At 33.5% G+C, this 27,825-nt stretch overlaps 1 long non-coding RNA gene across 1 annotated transcript in view; it reads left to right on the top strand.

The window, feature by feature from the left end:
* LOC102159601 overlaps positions 1–24,719 on the top strand; it is an 83,204-nt gene extending 58,485 nt beyond the window's left edge. Inside the window, exon 3 of the long non-coding RNA XR_307193.2 lies at positions 24,442–24,719. This is a non-coding gene — a long non-coding RNA (uncharacterized LOC102159601). The remainder of the gene's footprint in view (positions 1–24,441) is intronic.

Genomic DNA, 27,825 nt, shown 5'->3' with positions numbered 1-27,825 from the left:
AAGCCACATTTATATCTTGCCATCTCCAATCCTAATTCTTGATGAACTATTTATATTTTGTTTTGTTTTTTGCCTTTATAGGCCTCCCCATTTTGTAGTCCAGCAGAGCACAATTCAACTCTTTCTTAAATTTGTATCTTCAGAGCAGATGTTCTAACAAGCCCCAAATAAATGCCTCTTTATTTCAATCAGGTCTCCATTTGTAAAATTTTGGTTTAAGAATATATATTTATATATATATATATAGTATAATATAATATGTCTTTGTTTCATTGTGAATTATAACACCTGTGAAAAGTGCACAAACTATATAGATAAAGAGCTCAAAGGATTGCCTTAGTTGTGCCACTGCCGCTCTGGCCAAGAAATAGAACGTCATCAGAACCCCATAAATCTACCTCATGCCTCCTCTCAAACATTACTCCTTCCTTTGCATATGAAATGATGTAGACTTTAAGAAACATAAATGTTATAATTTATCAACAGATCATTTGTTGAAAAGACTGCCTTCACTCTTTTAGTAAAGAAGTGTTTTAAGATTTATAGGTCTACATCTAAAATCAGTATTGTCTGATGTTCCTCTCTTTGTCTAAACTGGAACCAGTGCCACACTGTCCATATTATTGTTCCTTTAAAATAAGTCTTGTGGAGTTCCCGTCATGGCTCAGTAGTTAAAGAATCCGACTAGGAACCATGAGGTTGCAGGTTCGATCCCTGGCCTTGCTCAGTGGGTTAAGGATCCAGCATTGCTGTGAGCTTTGGTGTAGGTTGCAGATGCAGCTCAGATCCTGCATTGCTGAGGCTCTGGCGTAGGCCGGCAGCTGTAGCTCTGATTTGACCCCTAGCCTGGGAATCTCCATATGCCGCAGAAGCAGCCCAAGAAATGGCAAAAAGACAATAAAATAAAATAAAATAAGTCTTGGAATCTGGTTCAACAAGTTCTACCTCTGTTTTATTTTCCTTTAAGAATTTCTTGCTTATTTTTAGAATTTTTATATGAATTTTAGCATTAGCTTGTACAGTTCTGTGTACACAAACCACATGAACTTTCACACACAAAGCAATAATGGTTACTTTGAAACTATAGATCAAGTTTGGAATAATAAATTTCTTTATAGGATTGATTTCTCAAATCTATTAATATGGCTTATCTCTCAATTTATGTTTTTATTTCATTATTCTCTATAATGCTATAGAAACACAATAAATAATTAATTTTTCTATATAAAGACCTTGAAATCTTTGGTTGGGGTAACTTATAGGTGGCTCTTATTTTATGCTGTTAGGTAAAATATTTACATTTTATTTGTTTGCCGTTGCTCACGGAAATATACTAGTGGATTTTTTTATATTGACTTGGTATCTAGAAGTCTTATAAAACTTATTAATTCTAACAATGTATCCATACATATTTCTGTATTTTCCATATACACAATCATCCTATCTAAATAGTCACAGAATGTCTACCTTTCTAATACTTAGAATTTTAATCTCACTGATATACCCTGAGATATAAATACAAATATATTTGGATTGAAATAGACTGCATTATAATTTCCTGTCTATTTGGCCTACCTCTTATTTATTTCTCTTTCTTTCCTTCCTTGCATTCCTGGGTGCTTTCTGTTTCCTGTTAGAGAAATCTTTAACTCAATATTATAAGTATTTTCTTATGTTTTCTTCCAGAAATTTATTTTAACTCTTACTGTTAATATTCCATTTTAAGTTAATATTTAGTCTTGAACCATTCTTAATTTATACCTTTCCAGAAATTTATGTTTAAAAGAGTTTTCAAATTTATTGGCATAAAATTGCTCATAATATTTTCTTATTTTAAAGTTTGAAGAGTCTATAGCGATGTCCGTTTTCTTTCCTGGTGTTAATAGTTTGTGTCTTCTCTTTCTCTCTTTCAATCAATTTGGCTAGAGGTTTATGAATTATATTGATTTTTAAAAAACATTCCCACTCACAGTTCCAAGAAATTATTCCTCAAAAATAAAATGCCTTATTGTAATAGAAAATCATATTTCAAATGTGAGAGGGGAAATTTTACTCAGATTTCCATAGTGTATATTTGATTTGAGTACCAAACTATTAATCTGAATTACACATCATATATTATGAAAATTAAGGCCCATGTCCCTAATTCTGCTCAACTGTTTTGGATGGCTATAATAAGATATAGCTATAAGGAAGGTATGGGATAAGTTGTAGTCCCAAGTGAGAATATATTTTAAGGATGAATAAAGAAACTTAATATGGCCATTTCAGTGCAGCTTCATTGATATTAAAAAATAAGTGTGCATCAAACTTCCCTGATCTGCATCCTACCAGTAACTCCTCCTCTGAACCCTAAATCTTGAGGTTGAAATGTCAGTATTGATTTAGAGTTGTATTCAGCATTAGACTGAGGTTTAGGAATGGGATAATGTTATTTACTCATATTATTTGGTAATAAAAATGTGAAAAATCTATTAGTTTGGAAGCTCTACTTTTTTTCATTTTTAAAGTTTATTAAAGTACAGTTGATTTACCATATTGTGATAATATCTGCTGTACAAGTGATTCAGTTATATATGTACACATATTCATTCTTTTTCAGATTCTTTTCCCACATAGATTATCATAGAATATTGAGTAGAGTTCCCTGTACTATACTGCTGGTCCCTGTTGGCCAACCATTCCATTTACCATAGTGTGCATATGCCAATGTCAAACCCCCAGTCCCTCCTACCTCTCTGCCACCAGTCCCCTTTGGTAACTGAAAGTTTGTTTTCAAAGCCTATAAGTCTGTTCCTCTTCTGCAAATAAGTTCATTTGTATCCTTTTTTTTAGATTCCACATAAAATTGATATCATATAATGTTTGCCTTTCACTGTCTAACTTTCCTTATGATTATCTCTAGGTCCATCCATGTTGCTGCAAATGACATTATTTCATTAATTTTTATGGCTGACTAATACTTCATTGTGTGTGTGTGTGTGTGTGTGTGTATCACATCTCTACTTTTTAAACATATCCTAAACAGATTATTTTTTACCACTTCCACTGCACCATTCCTGACCTATTTTTCATAATTTCTTGCCTGAACTACTGTAAAAGCATATTGTCTTACTTTAATCCTACCTGCTACACCAAGTCAATATAGAGCATCTTTCAAAAACATAACTTCCAGTCTCTCTAATACTCAAAACACCCCCTGACTTCCCACAAACTTATAAAGAAGTTCGAACTCCAGTATCAAAGACTTAGTGATTACATGATAAGGCCAATGGCTTACACCCATGACCCTATGTATCTCCCATGGCTCTTTACCATTTTTACACTTTATAAGCCATATCGGCCTCCTCACTGTTTCATTACTTTTATTTTTTTTTTTATCTTTTTGACCCACTTTATTGAAGCATACATTACATACCACAAAACCTGCCCATTTTAAGAACTCATTTTTACAATTTTAATAAATTAATATAATTGTGCAGCTATAAATTGAGCCTAGTCTTAGGACACAATCTTCATTCCAAAAAAGTTATCTTGTGCCTATTTGCAGAACACCTACTTCCCCTATGGTTCCAAGAGACCACTGATTTACTTTCTATACCTATAGTTTTCCCTTTCTGGTAATTAAATATAAATACAAGGTATAATATATTATCTTCCACATCAGGCTTCTTTCATTTAGCCTAATGTTTTTTAGGCCTACCTATATTGTAGCACATAACTATAGTTTGTTCGTTTTTATTGCTGACTAGAATCCACTTTATAGCCATATTTTACCTTTTGTGTTTCTGTTGACCACTTTATGGACATTTGAATTTTCTCGAATTCTTGACTTTTACGAATAATGCTAATATGATTATTAATGTCCAAGCCTTTTTGAACATAGCTTTTCATTATTCTTTGGTAGATAAATAGGAATGAAATGACTGAGTTATATGATTAGCATATGTTTAGCATTCTAAGAAGCTGCCAAACTCTTTCCCAAAGCAAGCTGTACCATTTTACAGTCCCATCAGCAACATTATAAGGATTTCATTTCTCCACAGCCTAACATTTGGTATCATCATTTTTTTTTGCATTCTAGTGTGCATATGATCTCGTTATAGTTTAATTTGCATTAATCTAATGGTTAACTATATTTAAAATATTTTTTGTGGTCAGTTATCATTCCTATATCTGCTTTGGTGAATTGTCTCAAAAATTTTGCCTATATTTTTTAAATTGGGTGTTCTTCTTCTTAACTTATAAGTGATGTTTGTATATTCTAGATGTATGTCCTTTACCAGATATATAATGTGTGATTATTTTTCTCTCCCTATGTAGCTTCTCTTTTCATTTTCTTATGTTTTATTAAGTGTTTTTAGTTTTGATGAAGTCCTAACTCCTCTTTTAGCTATGAATATTCTGGCCCCAGCTCTCATCCCCTCATTTCCCTCAGGTCTCAATTTGAGTGTCACCATCTCAAAAAGTTCTTTAATATCTGCTCTTGATGGTTATTAGTGTTGTTTAAAACATATACTTAGGTCTGGCCACTTTCTAGCTATCCTGTAACTGAGTGGGCTACAGGATTAGCTCTGGGCAGTGAGTTGTAAGCAGGAAAGTGGTAAGTTGCACTTCCTTCTAGATCATGTCCCTCCAGGACCCTCTTTTCCCTTTAGCGCAATGACCAACGACAGGCAAGATGGGGTCTGATTCTTTAGCCTAGGTCACTGAATGATTTCAAGAAGCAGAGTTTGGTGCCAACCCACAATATACATACAGCATGAGCAGGAAACCTATGCTTTTAAAGCCACTAAGTTTTGAAGGTCTCTTTGTTACTTCAGCATATTCTGATTGATATGCATTCCCAAAGAAATTTCTCATGGAAATTGTCTATTCACTTACCCAGTTTTTTCTTTATAGAATTTAGTACCTGATGTGCGTCTGCCTTGCCCACTAACACATATGGTGGGGGTGTAGTTTGGTTGACTGCTAAATCCCTAGCACCTATAACAGAGCCTTGCACATAATACCTATGCAATATATGTTAAATAAGTAAATATGACTTCACCTTAAGAGAGGCATGTTAAATTTGGCACATCAAAATACAACACATTGTTTAAAACTGCACCTGAAAATGTTGCTAGTTTTATTGTGCTATTATTTACGAAAAGCAGCAAAATTTGAATGCACTTACAATTGCTGAAAGTTCCTAGGGGTCTTTGATAAAACTTATAAATAAAACACTAAATCAACTGAGAATTATTAAATTCCTCAAAGACTGCTACTCTATGCACTGTACACACTGCTTATTAAGCAGAGCCAATGCTTTCAAATGTAAATACATGTTAGTCCTGCATTATCTTTTAATCAGTCCTAAGGAATAATATCCTTAGCAAGATATGGTTAGATACCTGATTTTACCTTGCTGTCTCAGCATCTTTTCTTTATTTTAGTTCTTCATGGTTTGCTGATTCCCATCTACGTCCTATGTTAATTTGCAGTAGATTGATCATGCCAGGTATTCTTTTTCATTATAAATGGGTGTCATGACTGGACTGGTGAAGGAACATAAAAGTTGTACCTCTATAGAGTTCAGACCCCAGTCTCATGTCTATTCCTTCCCTAGTCACCCAGAGACTATAATGTTTTGCACACTCTGCCTGGGATGGTCTTCTTCCAGATATCTTGACTCAAATGTGCTCTTCATATGCAGGCAATCCTGATCACTCTAAATAAAATTAAAAATTATCTTTACTCCCAGGATGCCTACAGTCCTATTTCTTTGTTTTATCTCATTCATACTTAGAGCCATCTGACATGTTATTCTCACCTTGTTCATTCCATCATTACTGTAGAGAGAAGGCTATATGAATTCACAAATGTCTCTTTCTAAAAACTTCTTGTATTCTCTATGCCCACATCATTGCCAGACACACAGTGAACAATGAATAAACATGCTGAGTGGAGGAACTGACTTAAACCAAATCAAAGCCAATATGATTTCTGAAGGGGTAGGCAGAGATACTGGGCCCTAAGACTTTCCACAATGATGCCCAGACATATACTCATATGTTTGCTAGACTGGGATACCCTGACAGAAGACAAATTGCAGAATAGTGCTAAGACAAAACTCATTATAAGAAGGGATACAGTGACAGAGCCTGAGAACAAAGTCAAAGACGAGATTAACCATATTCTGCTCTAGCATAAAATCCACCTATCCTTGGGCAAAGTGGTAGCACTACTTTGTTTTAAGAGACGTTGAAAGGAGTTGTTAAAAGAGTTTCATCATGCTTATACTAATACCTGGAGCACTTATAAAACTTTGCTTTGAGAGTTGAAGCGTTCCTCTCACTTTGTTAGAGTGATTATGAGCAAGTCAGGCCTTCATATCCACAGGTGGCATCTAGTGACAATGATAGGTAGTTGGATTTAAGCTCTTATCAGCACCAGCTCTCAAAGAGTGAAGCAGATTTATCCTCCACTATGGCATAGGTTTGGGCTCATTAAAGACAACAAAATTACGGTTGGGAGCTTCACTCCTAACCTGACTCACCATGAAAGAGCCTGAAAAGAAATCCATCACTTCACCATTGGCCACACTGAGCCTCCAGGAGGGCTCTGTGCAAGCTCTCTAGGAATAGTAACAAAGAAGGCAAGTTTTCCTTTGCACAGCTCAGCAAAGTCATTCACAAATACTTGCCATTGAAGTACAAGAATCTGCTTCTTGTTCCACTAGCTCTGGAAACCAAGTTATACCCAGATGTACAAGGCGAGGATGTATTTGGCAATACTGGCAATGTCAATGACACCAATGCTCTAGCTGAGTGAGTGATGCTGTGGAAATGTTAGGAACTTCTGGCATAACTATCTACGTGCAAGAGCAATGAGGAACAATGAGAATTCTGAGCATCTGGGGTTCTTGAAATTACTTGAGGTGGGGGAAGAAACTCTATTTTTGAAAGTCAATATTCCTTCAACTATGAAGAAAGTGATAAAGAACTTTTTATATTTGGGGACCAAAAATTCAACCAACAGGTGAATACAGACACTTGAAGCACAATAAACGTCACAGTAAATGCTCAGGAATCTATTCTTCATATGCTTATAATTTACATATTAAACTTACAGTTTTATATTTACTGAATTCTTATAAAGTTTCTGCTTCCAAGGCTAAATTTCTATCACACACATACAGGCAATGTCATAAATTTGATCTTAGGGAATTATCCTCTTCAATTTAATACTGAAAAATATTTGTTCTACCTGTCTATTGTCTTAAGAGTGGCTGCAAAACGTTGCCTTCTTTGGCATAAGGACTGATGGTAAGGGACTTTAAAGTACTTTGGAGTTTTGCATTGGAAAATGAAAGCTTTTAGGTAAGTAACATTCCTAAGTCTTCGTTACTGATCAGAAATTATTATTGTTAGCTTCTGTGATGCACACTGTTAAACAATCCCACTACATGTAACGGTCCTCAATTTGTTTTCTGGAAAATCATTTAATCTTATGTTTGTTATGCTGGCATGAAAGAATGGGAAGTAATACTGACTACCTCTTTCCTCAATATAGATTTATCTCTTTGCTGAAAATTACATCACTATTATTAGCAATTTTGCAAAAAATAAGCTAAGTATACTCAACTCATATTTGCCCTTATATGAGTGCTCCACCTTGAACATAATCTGGAGTGAATTTTAGCCATTTTACCAACCTCTATCATTTATAGGGATACAGAGTTTATTTACTTATTTCTCCCTACTCTATTCCTATCTGCATAAACTCAGTCTCTGGAAAATTAAGTCAGGAAGTAACCTGAACTTATTTGACATTGAACTGGAACTCAGGTGTAGACAACAGAAGATTTCAAGTTCAAATGATTTTGAAAATCCAAAAGTTACCCCCCAAAATCTAGAGTCTAAAATGCCAGAAGGAAATTCATGTAATCACCAAATCTAAGAAAAGAGTATCTAGTATTTACATTCAAGATGGAAACTTTATAATCAGTGAAATATTTAAAGAGGTTGGAAGAAAATGCTGAAGACTAGATGTCATTAAACAAAAAAGCTAGGACCTTATCTAGCCTGAAGCTTTTACTTAAAGGCAAACTTAGGCATGGTGCATAAGTGGATTGATCTGACTTAAAAGGCCAGATGCAAAGTTAATACTGATACTTATAAAGTTAGACACTTTTGTATAGCTATTTGATGCAGTAGCATCAAAATGTGAACATACTTGTTTTAATCATTGAAAATGTATGCAAAGAATCATCTTGATCACTCTGGTCTCATCTCTGAAAGTAAAAAGAATAATAGGCCAGGTATGGGAAGAATTAGGAAATAGGTTGAAAATTGGAGTTAATCTCAAAAATGGAGAGGGAATGTCTGTTTATTCATTTTTACATTTATTCAACAAATATTTTTGAATGTCTGTCATTATCAAACAGAGGCATCTGTTATATAGCTTTTTTGGTATTACATTTTATTAAACCTGAAGTTTATAATTTGATTCTAAACCCAACCTAAAGAAGCCATATTTTTTTTGGGGGGGGGGGGAACAGCTAAGGCATATGATAGTTCCCAGGCATAGGTAGCTTCAGGCCTATGCCACAGCCATGGCATTGCCAGATCTGAGTCACATTTGGGACCTACAATGCAGTTTGCTGTACTATGCTGGATCCTTAAACCCACTGAATAAGACTAGGGATCAAACCCACATCCTCATGGACACTGTGTTGTGTTCTTAACTCACTGAGCTACAATAAGAGCTCCCAGACAGACTTTTTAAAAAGGAAAAAAAAAATAAAAAAATTAGGTATCTATCTACCTGCATTTCTTTGAAAAATGCCTACCAATTTATTGTTTGAAATGGAGAAGATGATTAGGATAGGATTATTCAAAGCCTCATTCCCTCTAATATCTGCTAAGAAAAATTTTATCATTGCCTGACTGGCAATGACCAACACTTCGTGTGTGTGTGTGTGTGTGTGTGTGTGTGTGTGTGTGTGTGTGTATAAACACACATAAACATTCAAGCCTTATCATGAAGAGTGGCCTGAGTGGAGGGAGCACTAAACAAGGATTTGGATTTGGAAAACTGCTATAGAAAAAGCTGACACCAACTGCAAGAGGAAAAGGGAATAGGGGCAAAAGAAGAGGGAGGAAAAAAATGACTAATAAGCCGAGGTCAGAGACAGATTGGGGGGAGTAGGTTAGAAGGACAAATAGATTTTACAAAGTTTTTCTAGAAATGCAAAAAGAATATGAAAATACTTTTTAAAAAATTGTTTATAAATTGCCTCTTCAAAGCAATTTCCTTAAGACACTATGGTACTGCTGTGTGTAGGAATTAGCAATAATAGGGGAGACAATCTAAAAAAGAAAAAAAATGTGACTAAAAGATCGTGGAATATATTTCAATGTTTTGCATTCTATATTCTTTACCCCCATTGAAGTGAATAATCTAGAATTAATGTTTGATGTCTGTCGGACACTACTATACTTTTACAAAAGAAATGTTTCTAAGTGATTTGACAACATAAGCATTTGCAGATTCTGAAATACATTTTAATAGGGAGATGTCATTTTAACTAGAAAAGCATGAAAATTCTTGTTTTCTTTTTTCAGTTCATTTTGCTTTTAATCTTTCCATGAAAATGAATTTTAATTGGGAAGATTTTAAAGTATTTAAGATATTTGAGTATCCTTTGTTAAAAATGTGTATGTATACATGATTTTTTCCTAAGTAACTAAATTATATTCTGTTTTAAAGAGTCAGTGAAGAGGTTAAAATAATGATCCTGTTGACTTCACATAATTAAAAATAACCATATTTTAAATCATGGCATATATTTAGTTCAATTCCAAGTATCACCTAAAATCCTATCCCCAGGTGTTGTCCTTTTACTGATTTGGGTTCTGTTTGCGCCCACAAAAATATTTACCATGTTGATAACGTGAAGAGAAGGTGACAGAGCAAAAGCAAAAGAGTGCCATAGTTCACACCCCCTTTAAAAATCTAAACACAGGTTCAGCCAATATTAGAGGTCACCAAATGCCATCACTCAGGAGTACTTAAATCTGCACTTGAATGTGACATTAGCCCTCCTCTATGATTTAAATTCCATAGGATGATTATAGGAGGGAGCTTCCCAGCAAGCCAGATTGCTGCTTTCATCCCAGTTAGACTGCTGCTTTCATCCAGTCATTTCATAGTAATCCATTATCATAAATTCACAGTAAAGATGATACAAAGCAGCTGCCTTTTCAACCTCAAAAGCTCCACTTTTAAAAATTCCACCTCATTATAGATGATAGAATTATGTCTTTATCAAGTATCACAAACTGATTGTATGCTTTGGATTGATAAAATAACCACCAATTGCTTGGCAAATATTTCTACTCTTAAGGTTTTAACTAAAACATACTTTCAAAGGGGAGAAAGGCTCAATCTGTGATTCTGATTCATTTAATGTTAACTCATCTAAATGTTAAGTTATGGGACACATTTGTTTCTGAAATCTTCTGCTGTTTATTTCTTACAATCATGACTATGTACTTTTACCTGTATAAAACTAACTTTAATTCCATACTGATAGCTACAGAAGATAGCTGATGTTATCTTTAGTGCTTAAAAAATTATAAATTCAATAGTTCATACTTGGATCAATTAGTATAAAAGAATGTGTTAAGTCTGAAGCTTTAGAAACATTATTATGAAAATGTAGAAATTATTATTTTTTGCCTAAAGACTATATAAATTATTGAACAGAAACAACAGAGGTAAAAGATGAGTTACTAATCTTGAGTCACTGATTCTCTAATACCAGTAGCTTCTTTGAAAGAGTTCAAACATAATATGTTGTCAATGGATATAGTGCATCACATAATTCACAAATGTGACAATATTGTTTAGTCATACACTTTCCCAAAAAAATCACTGCATGGTTATAAAGAAAAAAATTGGTTATACACCAAAATGTTAATAGGAATTGTGTCTAGATTACCTGTCTTTGCTTTCTCTATTGTTTCTTGTTTGTTTCTAAATTGAAGACAAAACATAAATGATAAATAAAAATTTAAAAATTTTCTAGTCATCTCCACATTAAAATAGCCTGAGAGAAACTAATGATTTTGATATATACTTTAGAAAACAGGAAACAGGTAAATATATATTAAAGCTCCTCAGATTTTGCACTAGTTTATAACGTTTTTAACAGCCTGGTAAATGAAGAAATGTAAAAATGCTTCAAATTTACTTGAAAGTTGCACAGTAAAAAAAATGAAAAATTATCCAAAAAGTGACTCACAATGTAAGGAATATGTTATATTTATAAGTATTTGATACTTGTAAGTTTGGTTTTTATACCATGAAAACTTTCCTGTGTTATAACTCGCACCCCTGTCTTCTGTGCACAGAATTTAGAATTTTGTTCCAGTAGACAAATATTTCAAGATTTACCATCTTTGCTTTTTGCTGTATTATTTTTAAGCAAATATAAAATAACATAAAATAATGTTGTGCTAGTGACAAAAAGTATGTCTCTTACATTTAATATAATTGAGATAACGATTGCAATTATCAGATATGACAAATGTGAAAATCATTAGGTATGAAAAAAATCTCAGACAGTGATAAGCTTTCCAAATATGAATTTCAATATGAATTAAAAGAACAAAATTAAAGCATAGGTATGAAAGCCTGGATAGATCATCAAAGATCCTAGGAAGTGAGGTATAATTAAGGAAATTATAATACTTTCAGTCAACTCAGTAAAAAGAATCTTCTCTGTATAGCATGTAAATATATTTTCTGACTTATATTTAAAATTTCCCTACAATTGCAAATAGGTTCTTCGTAATTTTGCCGTGTTGAGTGTGATAAGCGATAAGTTACTGCACCACTGTCTTTTTAACAGATATTATTCTGTTAATTTCACGAATGAAGAAATAGAAGAGACCTGCTCAAGATACATGACAATAGATGGAATGAAGAGTAAAATCCTGTCTTTCTGATTCTAACAAGTAGGCTCTTTCTTTTACACCATTCTTTCTTCCTTACAAACAAAAAGCATTATTCAAGATCCAAATTGCAAGATTCTGGCCAATTTCAAGAAGAATCAATAGAATTAGGAGTGAATATAGAATGAAAGGAATTGAAAAGAATCTTGGAAATGATCTGATCCATTTATTTCTTTTTGTGACTAAAGAATTAAAGACCAAAAGAAATTAAGAACAAAGTAACACCTTTGGGCTACCAACTGGTCCCTCAATAGCAAGGCTTAGGGTTGTTTAGGAGTTTCACTATCATGAAGGTGTAATTGGAACGAGGTGTACTTTCAAGTCTTCATTTCCTTTTCTTATACTTGCTTCCATCCTTTGCATCCAGGAATCTAACATCTGTTGCCAATTAGGCTCATCAGCCCTCTACCATGGAGTCCCCGCTGATCTGCTCACTCTGGTTAGTGGGTCAGCAGGGGCCAGTGGCTGCTTGGCATTTTAACCTTCACCCTGCTAGGGTCCATGTAGGATCTATTCATCTCACTGAAGTAATCTGTGAGACTAAGTACATATGCACTTCAAGCTTCTGATGCCATGGTAACCAGTGGGTGACAAAGTCATTAGGAACACTTAATTATAATTGGAATTTCTGCACATTTTCATGTCTGCCAGCTGAGAGATGCAAATACTGTTTTCCAAACACTACCTACAGCTATTAGGAGTTATTAGGGTGTAGCATTTTCGATGAAGATGGAAAAGACCTTTCCATTTGCAATTTTATGAATTTTTTGAGTAGTAATACTTTGTATGTGTTCTGATTTCTGTTACATGTGCTTTGCCCAATGTTTAGACATTATCATGTAATGATATTTAGGTTTGCATGTTATGGGATAAATACACTTCAGTTTGTTTTCTGTGTGTTCATATAGCACATAACACACCTTATATATATTTAGAAATGTTTTAAAAAGTTTGTATAATTTTCAATTCTAGATCATTTAACTAACCTATAGACGTTTAATCTATCGCTTTTGAAACTGACATAAAAAGTAAAACACTGTTTAAAGATTATCTAACCAAATAGGGGAAAAATTATGATTAATATTAGTACTTTCAAAGTAATTATTTTCTTTATATTTTTCCTTACAAGTCTATCTTTGAAATTCATAGTGAGGCACAACTTTGTCCTGGATTATGAAGCATGGTATGTGTTCAATATGAATCATATAAGTGAACACTCAATATCAATCCATTTGTATAGATGTACATATGTATGTATGTATATATATATGAATATTCATATAAAGTTATTTTGACTGAATACATTTATATATGTATATATAATTTTGACTAATATCTTTTTTCAGCTTTGTTGAGGTATAATTGACAGAAATTTTAAGTATTTAAGATATATAAATGATGGTTTGATATACATATACATAGTGAAATGACTGTCACAATCAAGCTAATTAACACAACTGTCACCTGCCATAGTTACCTGTTTTGGGAGTTTGGGTTTGTTTGGTTTTTTTTGGTGCAGTGAAAACATTTAAGATTTACTGTCAACAAATTTTAAATATACAATACAGTATAGACTATAGTCACCACACTATATATTACCTTCCCAGGACTTATTCATCTTATAACTGAAATCCTGTCCTCTTTGAGCAAACTCTTCTCATTTTCCCCACTGCTCAGACCCTAGGAACCATCATTTCATTCTCAGGTTCTAAGTTCAACTTTTTTAAGATTCCACATGAAAGTAACATCAAACAGTACTTGTCTTCTCTCTGGCTTTTTTCTTTAGCATAATGACCTCTGGGTTCATCTATCTTATCACAAATAGCAAGATTCCATCCTTTTCTATAGCTGAATTGTATTCCACTATACATATACTACAATATTTTTACTCATTCATCTATCAATGGACACAGGTTGTTTCCATATTTTGGCAATTGTGAATAACGCTACAGTGAAGATGAAGATGAGGATATCTCTTTGAGGTAGTGATTTTATTTTCACTGGATATACTCCCAGAAGTGGGATTGTTGGATCATATGGCAGTTATATTTTTAATTTTCTGAAAAACTTCCATAGTGTTTTCCATAGTACCAGTATGTCCTCACCAAAAATGTACAAGAGTTCCTTTTATTCATATCCTTGCCAACACTTGTTATTTCTTGCCCTTTTTGATAATAGCCATCCTAATAGGTGTGAGGTGGTATCTCACTGTGCTTTTAATCTTCATTTCCCTGATGATTAATGATATTGAGCACCTTTTCATGTACCTGTTGGCCATTTGTATGTCTTCGATGGGAAAAAGTCTAATCTGGTCCTTTGCCCAATTTTTTTTAGGGCCATACTTGTGGCATATGGAGGTTCCCAGGCTAGGGGTCAAATTGGAGCTGCAGCTGCCAGCCTATGCCACAGTCACAGAAGTGCAGGATCCGAGCTGCATCTGCAACCCACATAGCAGCTTGTGGCAATGCTGGTACTTAACCCACTGAGAGAGGCCAGGGATTGAACCTGCATCCTCATGGATACTAGTCAGGTTCTACTAGCCACAATGAGAACTCCTCCTTTGCCCATTTTACAATCAAGTTTTTTGGTTTGTTTTGTGTTGATTTGTATGAGTTTCTCATATACTTTGGATATTAACTCTTTACCAGATGGCTTATAAATATTTTCTCCCATTCCATAGGTTGCCACTTCATTGTGTTGATCATTTCCTGTGCTGTGGAGAAGGCTTTTAGTTTGATGTCCTATGTGTTTATTTTTGCTTATATTGCCTGTGCTTTTGTATCATACCTAAAAAATCATTGCAAAGGCAAATTTCAAGGAGCTTTTCCCCTTTGTTTTCTTTAAATATCTTAATGAACAAAATATAAGAGGTCTTAAAGATAAAATAAGACAAATGTAGAGAAATATGTATTTTTAAAAGTCCTAATAGCTTTCAGAATTATTTTGTTGATGGCTTTCTCATTGGAGAGGGAGAAGTATCACATTAAAGATTCACCCACAACCTTTTAAAACAATATACAAAGGACTCTTTGTAAACTCTTATATCTCTTTGGAATGAAGCAGATAATGAGTAAGTATATGAATATAATAGTTAGCATGGTTATCAGATTAACTGGATCCACATCCATCTCTAAGAGAACAATCAAAGGACTGAATGGCATTTATTCTGAAAAAAGTATTTGTTATTAAACTAAGCCTCAATAAAACACTGTCCAAAAAAAAAAAAAAAAAAAGCTTGCTACAACTATGCTAAAACAATATTAGCTTTGTTAAATATTTTCCATTGTCTAAATTGATAATATAAATAAAATCATCAAAAATATACTGGTGGACCCATTAAAATTTTGTTCTGTGAAAAGTAAATATCCTAGAAGCCTATAATGATGATTTAAATAATTTAAGGCAGCTTAGTAAGTCGTGAATTTAAATTCTAACATCTGCACAGAGTAGTTGTCTGAGTGTTAGAGATAAAACATTTACCTTTGGAAAAATTTGGGTCTTATTTGGAAGCACATCTATTGTCCGCACCTATGCACATTTAGATGATCTCTTCATCATGACATAAATCAATAAATATTGTCACTTTAATATCAAGTTCTTAGATTAAACGATCCCCCTCTAACCAATTTCTCTTTAGGCTAGTGCCTAAGAATTCAACAATGCAATGATTGACATTTACCACATGCTTTCTCTGATATTTGAGGAAGCTCGTCTAAAAGACAGGTTAAAATTCTATTTCTCTAGGCTGGAGCTATATTCCTATATTATTACATCTGGTCTGTATTACTTACTCCCCCTGCCCCAACACATAGTCATGCTTTCAGAGTTAACATGTAAAATATGCATTCAGCTTTGCTTTCATTCTATTTCACTAAAAACTTCAATTTAAAGTGTTCATATTTTTTTGCAATCCTGCTGTCAAAGATATGTGGATATTAAATTATGTTTAGTATATATCCAGCCGTATAACTGATTTCCCTTGAAACTGTATTATAAAAAAATTCTATCCTTGCAAATGAAATGATACAAGAATTATATATAGCTCTTACGTTTATGTGTTTGTTTTACTTTGCCTATAAGAATTTTGAAAATAAAGTTCAATACCCAATGAGTATAACTAACCATTCTGGGTTATTAGTACAATCACCTTTCTTGTTTTTCCAAAGTAGTGTTTCCCAACATTTCTGGCCCTACTAATACTCTGAGAACATGATCGAAATTATGAAGCCACACCCCAGATTAATGAGCACATACACATAAAATTAAATATAAACTTTCAGAGATTTCAGAGATCTTATCTATGAACACTATGTTTAGAATGCCTCTTTTAAAGGATTTCTGATTTCTTTTTTAACTTCACAGTACTCTTTTTTCCTAATAATTATTAGGTTTAATTACATTTTTCTCAGTTGAATTGAAAATTATAAACTCAGTATTTGCTTCACTGTTGGTTACTTCCAAAATTTTACAATGTATAATAAATTTTAGAAAGCTTCAGAGAAACACTGAGATGACAGTACACTTTAATACTTGTGAAATAATAATCATGTCAAGTTATCTATGTTTGCATATGTAAGTACTAGACAATAATGTCATGTATGCCAGAAGAGGGATATTTATAAATGAGGTATACAGTACTTATTTTTAATCTTATACAGTTATTTAGAAATTCTTTAGCAAAAAACAAGGTATAAATTATAAATTAAAACAATTTCAACACTAATAAAGAAGACTGTTTATATAAGAAGAATATCAATAATTAAATAATGCAATAACTTATTAAGGTCTCATTAAACTCAGATTACATTAAAAAATTTTAATTTATATTATTTTTCTTTTCCTTCTTTTTCATTTAAAAATGGGCAATGACAGGGAAAAAAATAGAGTCAAGATTTCTTATACTACATCCCCCAAATCAACATTTTATCTCTTCATATCCCTCATTCAATGCAGAACTTATTTTAAGCACAAAACTTTGGTTGTGTCACACAATAGGCCGTGGATTTCTTGCTTCTTCACTCTCCACCCTGATTTCAATGGACACTAAGAATCATTACCCAGGGTCCAGACTTAGAAAACCACTGTTTATTTGTAAACTAAAAATCAGACGAGGAGAATAATTTCCTTGAAATAATAATCACAGTTCATAATATGCTTTGTTACCCCATCCAATACATTGAAATCCTCAAAAGTAACAGGTACTTATACCACCCTCTGGTTCTCAATTGGAAGTGTTGTGGCAAGCAGTGATTTTTTTTTTTCTTTAGGCAGCTCCCTGATTTAAATATTTCATATAGAACCAATTCATATTTTTAGCAAACACTTGAGAAAATATAACTTGCTACTTGGAATAAGAAAAAATAAAATAGAAATTCAATTAGAAAATAGCCACCAACTCCACACATAATGTTTGCTACACAGTATACAAGGGCACAGTAAGAGAGAAGAAACAGCTTCTTGAAATATCATTCACATATTAAACTTCTCCCTTATTGACTTCTGTACATACAACACAAAGAACATAGAGCAAACCTTTTAAAATCTTTGTCATAATTTTTTATCCTCATAACTTGTAGAGTTTATATATATATATATATATATATTTTTTTCATCTTTTTGCCCTTTCTAGGGCCACTTTCCGAGGCATATGGAGGTTCCCAGGCCAGGGGTCCAATCGGAGCTTTAGCCGAGGGCCTAGGTCAGAGCCACAGCAACGCAGGATCTGAGCCGCCATCTGTGACCCACACCACAGGTCACCGCAACGCCGGATCCCCAACCCACCGAGCAAGGCCAGGGACCAAACCCGCAACCTCATGGTTCCCAGGCAGATTCGTTAACCTCTGCGCCACGACGAGAACTCCTTATATTCATATTCTTGAATCTTACCTTAAACATTGGAAAGCAAAGCCAATGCAGCGACTGATCACTCAGTGGAGGTGCTCCCTGGCTCTTACCCACTACATTCATTTCCTAAGATGGGTATAACAAATCTTCATAAACTTAAAAGTTTAGAACAGCAGAAATGTATTCTTTCTTTTTTTTTTTTTTTTTTTTTTTTTGTCTTTTTGCCATTTTTCTTGGGCCGCTCCCGCGGCATATGGAGGTTCCCAGGCTAGGGGTCGAATCGGAGCTGTAACCACCAGCCTACGCCAGAGCCACAGCAACGCGGGATCCGAGCCGCGTCTGCAACCTACACCACAGCTCACGGCAACGCCAGATCATTAACCCACTGAGCAAGGGCAGGGACCGAACCTGCAACCTCATGGTTCCTAGTCGGATTCGTTAACCACTGCGCCACAACGAGAACTCCAGAAATGTATTCTTTCACAGTCTGGAGACCAGATTCCAAAATCAAGGTGTCAGTGGGGTCAGTTCCTTCTGGAGACTCTGAGGGAGGTTTTTTTCCCTGCCTACGTCCTACCTTCTGGTGGTTAAGGGCAACTCTTGTCACTTCTTGGCTTGTGGCTGGATACTTCTAATGTCTGCCTCCATCTTTACATGACTTCTGTCTGTGTCTCCATGAGCTTCAAATCTACCTTCCTTTTATTTTATAAGGATGGCAAATCATTGAATTTAGAGCCCACTTGAATCCAGATGACCTCCTCTCAAGATCCTTACCTTAATGACATGTACAAAGACCTTTATTCCAAATGTCACATTCTGAGGTCCTGGGTGGACATAAATTTGGGGAAAACAGTGTTCATTGCCTCTATACTATGATTTAGCATCACCTGTTCTTTTTCCTACTGGTGCTGTCGCTGCCTCCATCAGACAGCACGAAAACGTTAACTTTTAAAATAGACTTTGTTTTTCCACTTCAAAAATCCTCTGAAATGCTATTTTTAAAAAGTCATTGACTCTTGTTCTTCTTACCAAAACAGTAAATGTTCATCATGGAAAATTTGGAAAAAATGCAAAAGCACAAAAGACAAAATAAAAATGACTCGTAATCTCAGAACTAAAGATTGTTAATATATTTAAGCAAATGCTTTTGCTAACATGTGCAAACATCCATATGCATTTATTATAAGTTTGAAGTCATACTGGACATATTTTTCGCGTAATAATTTATATTATACTAAATATCATTCCACTGTATAAGAAGACTATGTAGAATTGAGATATAAAAAAAAAGTTCCATGAGAGGGAAGAAGAGAATTAATTTTGATGAGGACAACTTAGAAAGTTCAAGAAGATGAGGTAGCCAGGTTCAAAGACTATTAGAGTTGTTTTTTGAGGATATCTAGATAGATGACCTACAACTTGAAAATTTTTTGTATTCCATCACTGTGCCCAGAAGATATCCTAGAAATTATAATTTTTAAGATTTTGAATTTATAGATAATCTATAATATATATCACATTTCCTTCAGAGGTGTCTCTTTTGCATTATCTGTTCATTCTTTGTTTGGATAAACTTTCATGTTTCATGATGTGTCATTGGTTTTGATATTTTAGCTTGAGCCCAGATTAGTAGATAGAATAAATATTTCCTCCAACAAAACTTGGCAAAATAAATAATTTTTACATAGTTTTATTTGGAGAGATGAAGCAGAGTGTACTTTATTCCCAAAGCAGTAAAAATAAAACCTCTGTGTACTTTTGTGTTCTCAAAGGGTATTAAGGATGTCAAGGCTATTTTTAAAGACATGTATCACTAACTGCTATTGAATACTGTTTGCAAATTCTAAAGACTCTAGTCTACTAAGAAATAATGTTCACAGTTACAAAAACTGAAGAATTTTTATTGGTAAAGAATGTTAAGATGTTAAATATGTGACCTCAGTATGGAGCCATTTTTCACCTTTGAAATTACTTTTCAAAGAATGACAGTTTTTAGAAGCTACCTCTACCCCAGTGTCAAAGATCAAATTTTCTTAGAATAAGTAACATATTCCACTAGATAAGTGTGAGTTTACAAAATGCATAAATTAGGAGGTGATTATTTACACTACAAATGATTCACTCCAGAGTTCCTTTAAAACTCTACTAATGATTTTAAGTAATTTTTTACAGTTCATTAACAACTTCATAAAAAGACTAGAGGAAACAGAGAGGTTTAATGCTAAGAAATTCTGAAAATCAACCAAAAATTTAAAAAAAATGAAATAGTCTTGAAATTGAAAGGGACCTAAAGAAGCAGACAAAAACATTGTTTTTGGAGATAAGGGGCTAAGAAAGAAAAGTCGCCATATGTCATCTAGCCAGTTACCTGAATGGGCAAAGCAAAAACTCAGCCTTTCCAACCTACAGTCTAAAAGACTATCCATTACAACACAACCAGAAAGATAGTTTTCATTTTGCAAATATGTTATCACCAAGAGAATTTTTGCAGGATATCTATCCCAGAGTAGACAATTTCTTTCCCTTACTTTCAATTGTAAATGAAGCATTGTCAATTTTGTTACTCATTTTAACATATCAAAACCTATAAAAAAAAGTTGTTAAAAAGAGACTTGTGATTTGACAGCTTAGCACTAAATCATCTCTTCCAAAATAATAAAAAAATTAAAATTAATTGGGATACTAAGAGGTTAGTTCAAGGGATTCAATAAGCCATTCTCTAATTGGCCTGTGTTGCAGGTTGAGTTCTCCAGGAAACAAGAGACTGACTTTAATGTTTAGGATATTTTAGAGTGCTGTTGGAATCAACACTAGTAAATGGAGGAGGAATTAAGGTCAGGCTGGGAAGAAATCAGCCTACAACATATGCAGGCTGAGAACTTCAACCAAGCACACAAGAAGCTTTGGGATAATTATTCATCAGAATTCTCTCAAGCTGGGTCAAAACAGTGGAATTACCTTTGTCTCATCAGTCAATGAATGTGGGCCACCCTGGAATCTTCTCTACCACTGAAGTTTCCTTTAAGGGGCAGCTAGTACAATATACTGTTCATCAGAAGGACTAAAACACTGCATCTCCAAATTCGCCAAACTCTCCAATTCAGAATTTTATGTATAATCTTTGAAGATAGTTAAACTAGATTGAAATATCAGTTTTCTTATTATCAGCAATGTGATTTTGAATAATTCATCTAAGCACGCTGAATCTCAGTTTCTTTATCTTTAAACCAAGGTCAATAGTGCTTATCTCATAGAATTACTTAAGTATGAATGCTTAGTTCATAAAGGATGGTTAATTAATAGTGCCTATTAGGTATACGATTTAATGATTATTCTTTTAATGGATGAGATTATGTTTTCTTTTATTTGTGGTGAATAACACTTTCTTCCTAATACTCATCTCTTGGAAGAATGTTACAAACTTATGTGACCTAGAGTGGCTTTGATTAGCATTATAAAAATGGCCTAAGATCTTCAAATTATAAGGCAGACATGCAAGATCTAATAATATTATTAGGTATTATATGTATCAATAAGAAATCATAGTATTTAATAGATAAAACTGGTACATTATTCATTAAATATCCCCAATGACTTTAAATGGTAGGTAGCCTTATTAACCCCATTTTAAAAATGAAAAAATTTCAATTTTTGTTAAATTAAATGATTTGCCAATGTAAGTTTGAGTCCCAAACCTGATATACTCCAGTTCCTGGGTAAGGTTGCTGGACTCAGAGAATCTCTGAATGGACATATTTTTTAATAATCAAATTAAACATTCAAAAGCCAGTTGCTTTTTGTAAAGAAAACACTCTACTGTTTGTTTTATATCAACTTAATTTCCTCTTATCTAAATTTAAGTTTTAATGTATAAGCAATGAAGTCCTACTTTTTTTTTTTTTTCTTTTTAGGGCCACACACGTGGCATATGGAGGTTCCCAGGCCAGGGGTCCAGTCGGAGCTACAGCCACCAGCCTATACCGCAGCCACAGCAATGCCAGATCTGAGCCACATCTGCAAACTACAACATAGCTCATGGCAATGCCAGATCCTTAACCTGCTAAGGGAAGACAGGGATCGAACGTGCAACCTCATGGTTCCTACTTGGATTCGTTTCCAATACTCCACAACAGGAACTCCCAATGAAGTCTTATTTTATAGTACAAGGAACTACATCCAGTCTCATGGGATAGACCATGATGGAAGATAATATAAGAAAGAGAATATATATATGTTTATATATATATATATATGTGTGCATGTGTGTATATATATGTATTACTGGGTCACTTTGCTGTACCACAAAAATTGACACAACATTGTAAATCAACTCAAATAAATAAATAAATAAATTTAAGGTCTGTTTAAATCAAAATCACAGTCAAAATATTTATAGTAGATAAACTCTCAAATTTCATTTATTTATTTATGTATTTGTCTTTTTAGGGATGCACCTCTGGAATATGTAAGTTCCCAGGCTAGGGGTTGAAACAGAGCCATAGCTGCCGCCGGCCTACACATCAAACCTGGATCCTCATGGATACTAGTCAGGTTCCTAACCTACTGAGCCACAGTGGGAATTTCAAAATCAGATTTTATATACACCTGTCACAAGCTTTTTTGTTATATTTTTGTTGAACATACATTTGAATCTATATACTGCATTTCTTAATTACACGTCTTAATATTCACATAATTCACTTCTAAGTAACCAGTTAAACTATTCCTGAGAATATTACTATCTTCCATTAAATATAATTCTATAGACTTTATTTTATTTGCTATTACATTTTATATAATTGGAATAGTGTCTTGTATACACTCAATATGCATATCAATAAAATATTCATTAACTCAATCATTTTTCATTTGTTTATATATGTTTCCATATCTCTGCAACTAGACTTTCAACTTCCTAAAGGCAATGTTCATGATTTAGATTGCTCTGGCACCCAGGCTACTGTCTTAAATACTATAGTAAATGTTCAGTAGTACTTCATTTTTGATAGAGAACTCTGAAGAACTAGGTTATAATGCCAACTAATACCAAGGATATCTATTTAAATACAACATTTTAATAAAAATCATTATTCAGTAGAATAGTGGTGGCCCATAAACACGTCTTCATAGATCCATGATGAGAGATAGTCAGGAACATTGCTTAATAGGTTTAGCCAAGGTTCCTCATTGAATGAAACAAAAAAAGAGTATGGAAATACTAAGTTTTGAAAAGCCCTAATTCACTTAAGATGAAAGTACAAAAGTAAAATAAATGTAAGTCAATTAAACATTTAATTTTATGTATTTTCAAGTTTGTACTGTTACATATTTTCAAATATGCATTGGTTTTGATTTGCGTGTACACTAGTCAACTCTTGAGATTTCTTGTAGTCTTTAGACAGCTCTTTTGTTCTTGTTCTAGTGGCTGTTTTATTTATTTGAAGAGATTGTGTTAGGCTAAAAATTCTATATATCTTTATTCTTATGGATATATAAATTATATATTACCTTATAGAAGTTGAGTGAAGACAAAAAAACCATAGGAAACTAGAGTAAGCAAGAGATGTTCTCAAATATTTTCAGTGAAAATGCAGTTCCTTTCAAACTACATGTCTTTAAAGCAAACTATAACATTAGGAATGGATGGGCAATGGGGTCCTACTGTACAGCACAGGGAACTGTGTGTGATTGTGTCATTTGCTATACAACAGAAATTGAACTAACATTGTAAATCAACTATACTTTAAAAAATAAAAAAGAACAAGGAAGTAATTAAATAAATAAGGGTGATAAGCTCCATCATAGCCTTTTTTTCTCAATGTTACTCATCTTCTGATATCAAGGTAGACAGGAAATCATAATGGAATTTTTAAACTGGAATGTGTTTCTTAAATAAAATAAAATTACCAAGGGCTATCACCCTATTTTAAAATAGCACTATATACAGATACTCTTATTTAGTAATTTGCTATTTAAAATGAACCAAATTATGCAGAATGCTAAAATGTGATGATCAAATGGTAAGCAAATAGAATCAGTAAAAACCATATTTTAAAAAGTAATGAATGAAGAGATAATTTTATTATTTACTAGGTTTCAACATAGAAGAGGTTGGCAAACTTAAACTTGAGCGATAAGTGAAGGATTTTATAAAATACATGATTTTAGAAAGTAGCTGAATGAAACAATAAATATATTTTACTGAGCTGTCAGCAAAGAGTGTCTGCCAGGGAAGTAAAGTTTGAACAGCCTTTGAAATAGTATGAGATGAAAAAATGAAGGCAATGCAGAGCAAAATATTCTTGAATGTGATAGAATTTCTATATAATAAATAAAAAAAGAAAAAGAAATAAGTGAGGAGCATTGAGATCATGGTCTTGTTTTGCACTGTAATCTTGATACTGCAGCAACACCTTAATGCTATTTTTGTAAAGAATTTGCAACCATACTTTGATATACCATGAAGTGACACTTTTATAAAATTTGTAGTTATTTCTAAATGAGTGGAATATGAGTGGAAAATAATAACAAATAACATTTATTGAGCTTTATCTTATGAAATCTTTATAGTAATCTTATGATCTCCATTTAACAGATAAGAAACATGAGAAGCAGAGTGATTATCAGTTCTCAGAATCTAAGACTGGAAGAGTCAAAATTCAACACCAGGTATAAAACCATGGTCTGTAACATGATAATTTTGTATTTCAGGTCAAGGAGTTTGGACATAATTCTTTAAGAAACATGGTGACCTTGCAAATTTTTGAGCAAGTTCCAGGATTCTCTTATCAGTTGTGCCCCATTCTGATCCTAGGTACCTCAATTATAGTGGCATCATAATGATTTTCAAGAATCCCCTCTTGAAATAAGAAATGAACATTTTAACCTCCCAAATGTATATATATATAAGAAAAAGTCCCTTCCACAGTTTTTCACTGAAATCAACACTGCTGTATTAAAAAATATTTGTCCTAAAAGGGAACCCTCCTACACTGTTGGTGGGAATGTAAATTGGTACAGTCACTATGAATAACAGCATGGATAGTCCTTAAAAAACTAAAATTAGTGTTACTATATGATCCTGCAATCTTGCTCTTGAGCATATATCCAGAAAATATGAAAATTCTAATTTGAAAAGATACATGAACCCCAATATTCACAGTAGCACTATTTACAATTGTCAAGATATGTAGGCAAACTAAATGTCCATTCTTAAAAAAATTTATTGAAGTAGAGTTGATTTACAATGTTCCTTCAATTTTAGCAAAGTGACCTGCCACCCATACACAGCCATTTTTTTTCTCCAACAGGTTCTTACCCAAGAGACTAGATACAGTCCCCTGCACTGTACAGCAGGACCCCATCATTCATGCATTCTAAATGTGATAGTCTTCATCTACCAAGCCCCCCCTCCACCCTCCCGGCAGATACAAGTCTGCCCTCCATGTCCATGATCTGTTTCTGTTTTGTATATAGGTCATTTGGGCCATATTTTAGACCCCACATATAAGTGATATTACATGGTGCTTGTCTTTCTCTTTCTGACTTATGTCACTTACTATGAGTCTCTAGTTTCATCCATGTTGCTGCAAAAGGCATTTTGTCCTTTTTTATGGCTGAATAGTATTTTGTTGTATATACATACCACATCTTCTTAATCAATTCATCTGTTGATGGACATTTAGGTTGCTTCCATGTCTTGGCTATCATGAATAGTGCTGCTATGAATATATGGGTTTGTGTATCTTTTTCAACAAGAGTTTTGTCCTGGTATATACCCAGGAGTGGGATTGCTGTATCATATGGTAGTTCTATATTTAGCTTTCTGAGGTACTTCCATACCATTTTCCATAGTGGTTGTACCAACTTACATAACAGTGAAGGAGGGTTCATTTTTCTCCACATCCTCTCCAGTATTATTTGTTTGTTGACTCATTAATAATGGCCGCTCTAATGGTATGAGGTGGTAGTTCATAGTAGTTTTGGTTTGCATTTCTCTGGTAATTAGTGATGCTGAGCATTGTTTCATGTACCTGCTGTCCATCTGTATATCATCTTTGGAGAAATGTCTAGGTTTTCTGCCTATTTTTTCTATAGATTGTTTTTTGTTGTTGAGTTGTATGAGTTGTTTGTAAATTTTGGAGATAAAATCTTTGTCTGATGAATCATTTGCAAAGATTTTCTCCCATTCTGTGGGTTGTATTTTATTTTTTTTTAATGGTTTTCTTTGCTGTGCAGAAGCTTTTGAGTTTAATTAGGTCCCATTGGTTTATTTTTGTCTTTATTATCATCATTTTAGGAGGTGGATCAAATAAGATGTTGCTATGATTTATGTCAAAGAGCATCCTGCCTTTTTTTTCCTCTAAGAGTTAGAGTATCTGACCTTACATTTACGTCTTTAATCCATTTTGAGTTTATTTTTGTGTATGGTGTTAGAAAATGTTCTAATTTCATTTTTACATGTTGCTGTCCTGTTTTCCCGGCACCATTTATTGGATAGACCATCTTTCCTCCATTGTATGTTCTTGCCTCCTTTGTCATAGAACAGTTGACCATGGGTGCTTGGGTTTATTTTTCTGCTTTTTATCTGATCTATTGATCTGTATTCTGTTTTTGTGCCAGTACCATACTGTTCTGATGGTTGTAGCTTTATATTATAGTCTGAAATCAGGGCGCCTGATTCTTCCAGTTCTGTTTTTTCTTTCCAACATTGTTTTGGCTATTTGAAATCTTTTGTATTTATGTACAAATTTTAAAATATTTTGTTCTTGTAAAGAATGTCATTGGTAATTTGATAGGGATTGTATTAAATCTGTAGATTGCATTAGGCAGTATTGTCATTTTGACTATATTGATCTTCCAATCCAAGATCATGATATATCTTTATTTCTATTATCTGATTTATTTCATCATCATCTTATATTTTTCAGAGTACATATCTCTTGTCTCTTTAGGTTGGTTTACTCCTAGGTATTTTATTCTTTTTGATGAAATAGTAAATGGTAATGTTTCCATTATTTCTCTTTCTGATATTTCACTGTTAACATGTGGAAATGCAATCAATTTCTGTGTATTGATTTTGTATCCTGTAACTTTACCAAATTTATTGATGAGCTCTAACAGTTTTTTGGTAGTGTCTTTAGGATTTTCTAGGCACAGTATCATGTCATCTGCAAACAGTGATAGTTTTACTTCTTTTCCAATTTGGACTCCTTTGATTTATTTTTCTTCTCTGATTGCCATGGCTAGGACTTCCAACACTATGTTGAATGACATTGGTGAAAATGGACATCCTTGCCTTGTTCCTAATCTTAGCAGAAATGCTTTTAGTTTTCTACCATTGAGAATGATGTTAGCTGTGGGTTTTTCATAAATGGCTTTTATTATATTGAGGTAGTTCCCCTTTATGTCCACTCTCTGGAGAGTTTTTATCAGAAATAGTTACTGGATTTTGTCCAAAGATTTTTCTGCATCTATTAAGATGATAATATGGTTTTTATTTTTCAGTTGTTGATGTAGTGTATCACATTGTTAGATTTGTGGAAACTGAAGATTCTTGCATTCCTGGGGTAAATCCTACTTGATCATGGTGTATTATCTTTTTAATATATATTTGTATGTGGTTTAGTAATATTTTGTTGAGGATTTTTGTATCTATGTTCATCATGGTTATTGGCCTGTAATTTTCTTTTTTTCTGTTATCTTTGTCTGATTTTGTTATCAGAGTGATAGTGGCTTCAAAGAATGAGCTTGGGGGTATTCCTTCCTCCACAATTTTTTGGAAGAGTTTCACAAGAAGAGGTGTTAACTCTTATCTGAATTTTTGATAAAATTCAGCTGTGAAGTCATCAGGTCCTGGATTTTTGCCTTGGGGAAGTTTTTTAAATCACGTTTTCAATTTCAGTGCTTGTGATTGGACCATTCATATTTTCTGTTTCTTCCTTGTTCAGTCTTGATAGGTTGTGTCTTTGTAAGAATC

Source organism: Sus scrofa, chromosome 13 (genome assembly GCF_000003025.6).
Source record: "Sus scrofa isolate TJ Tabasco breed Duroc chromosome 13, Sscrofa11.1, whole genome shotgun sequence".
NCBI classification, from domain to species: Eukaryota; Metazoa; Chordata; class Mammalia; order Artiodactyla; family Suidae; genus Sus; species Sus scrofa.
This window is presented reverse-complemented; position numbering and strand designations above follow the sequence as displayed.